Source organism: Osmia lignaria, chromosome 3 (assembly GCF_051020975.1).
Source record: "Osmia lignaria lignaria isolate PbOS001 chromosome 3, iyOsmLign1, whole genome shotgun sequence".
Taxonomy (NCBI): Eukaryota; Metazoa; Arthropoda; class Insecta; order Hymenoptera; family Megachilidae; genus Osmia; species Osmia lignaria.
This window is the reverse complement of record NC_135034.1, coordinates 3571683-3573820: the sequence shown is the minus strand read 5'-3', so window position 1 is coordinate 3573820 and position 2138 is coordinate 3571683. Positions and strand designations below refer to the sequence as shown.

Sequence of the window (2138 nt, the reverse complement as noted above, 5' to 3'; positions counted from 1 at the left end):
ATGCTTTTACGGGAATCGGTTATTCGTCCTTATACGAGAAGATCTTGAACTGAATAAGGGCTCATTCGAAAGAGGAAGGTTCAATGCAGGGCGGTCAACTCACCGTTTGAGTCACAAAACTCTTTTAGTGGCCTAAAAATGCTTCCAATTTGCAACTGCATTTTGTCGATTTTTTCTTCTACTTTCGACACTGATATTATTAAATATACACATAATCTCGTTAAACCATGAGTTGACCGCCCTGCATTGGACCTTCCTCTTTCGAATGAGCCCTTACCCAGCCCTATGTGTTCTCATATAAGGACAAATAACCGATTCCCGTAAACCCATTAATAGGCCCGTTTTTGCCGGTAATGTCACCTCGCTGCATTACCCGTGTCTACCCCCTTAAGGGGGTAGACACGGGTAATAGTAGCGCGTTGGCATTACCGGCAAAAATGGGCATAAACATGGGTTTACGCGCTTCCGTTATTCGTCCTTGTATGGCAACATTTAGGGCTGGGTGAAGGCTTATTCGAAAGAGGAAGGTTCAGTGAATAACGGATGGCCGTAAAAGCATTCTCGCAGACCAGTTCCGCCATTTTGTGGATAATACAGATCAAGTCATGTAACAAATTCAGTTCAGCTAGTGGTTAGAAGGTGGCGTATAAGGAGAACGTCTGCTAACGTGTAATCATGGCAAAAAACAATATCTTTACAGTAAAAAGTCAATAGCAAATAGATGAACAAACTTAGTTAATATGCACAAATATAATTGAATATAAATATTGTTCTTAAATATAATTAAATATAAAAACGCGACATAATACTTCTTGCCAATTGAAAAAAAAAATTTGAATATGTATTTATTTTACATATTTTACTTTATGTTTTTTATTAAATACACCTATATATTAAAAAATTATGTACTAATAATATTATATTTACTTATATTATAATTAGGGTATGGATAGAATATACAACAAAGAAAGCATAGTATTTTTGTTTTTTTTTATTTATTGAAAAATGATAGTCGGATTATTTTTGCTATAAGTGCCCCATTTTCCTCCGCCTCTTCCTCTACCTCCTCTTCCTCTGCCTCCTCTTCGTCTACCCTCTCCTCCGCCTCTTCCTCTACCTCCTCCTCTTGCTCCTCGACTATATTTCAGTCGCTTCAGTTCCTTTTTGAGCTCTGCATTCTGTAAGATAGAACATAAACATAATTATTGTAGTATAATCATATGGATGTTGATTCCACGCTGAGAAATCGCAATTATATATATACACTTACTTGTTTCTTATATATTGCGAGTAATTGAATTAATTCCTTGTTCAAGTCCTTGTTCATTTCCTCATTAGGTTTCTCGCTACTTTCTTTCCTCCCCTGATTTATCTGTTCCTAAACAGAACTATTTTTATCGTTTTAAAAAATTACAATTTGTTGAAATCATTAAAAAAAATAGAGAATGGTAATTTTTCAACTGAAATGACTTTCGTAGATTCAGATAAGTTGTGTGTATGCTAAAAATTTCATGTATATCGGTGAACGCATTTAAAAGTTATAAAGAATTAAAATTTCCGAAAATCTCGACTTTTCATCTAAGAACAGTTCACACAACACATAGAAGAATAAAAGTGATAGAGATAGTGAGCATAAAGGTACTTACGTGATTCTGCTCTGTATTTTTTGCCAATTCACCATTTCCTTGGCTCTCCGCCATGGTACAATCCATTTTTTCCTAAAAATATGCACAGTAAATAATAAAAACTTCTTATTTCATAAAATAAGGAAGACACGAATATATGTGCGTCTGGAAGGTACTTACCATCTTGGATTTCTGATGCTCTCCCCGATTTTCTTTTTTTTTCCGCACAACGGTGAATACGCGCAAGAAAGCAATACAGTTTTCAATACAGTTTTCATTTGTTGTGTATAATTTATAACTTTTGAACTATTTCATTTTTATATATTATTGTGCTAATTGTGTGAATATGGAACGAAAAGAAGAAAGTGAAAATGCAAGAAGCAGAATGCATTTGAAAGGGAATAAGAAAAATCGGAGTTATACCATATTTGCAAAGCGTATATCTAAAAATAAAAAACGGCAAGAAAGGTAAGTTATGTTTTATATTATAGATTTGCATGAAGTCATTAGTTT

General features: G+C 34.1%; 1 long non-coding RNA gene across 1 annotated transcript; it reads right to left on the bottom strand.

Annotated features, from left to right (window-relative positions):
• Positions 1-1128: 1128 nt before the first annotated feature.
• Positions 1129-1925, bottom strand: LOC117605283 (uncharacterized). The gene is made up of 3 exons (XR_004581653.2): positions 1647-1925; positions 1271-1388; positions 1129-1178 (listed from the first exon to the last, which is right to left on the bottom strand). It is a non-coding gene; the product is annotated as an uncharacterized LOC117605283 (long non-coding RNA).
• Positions 1926-2138: the final 213 nt, after the last annotated feature.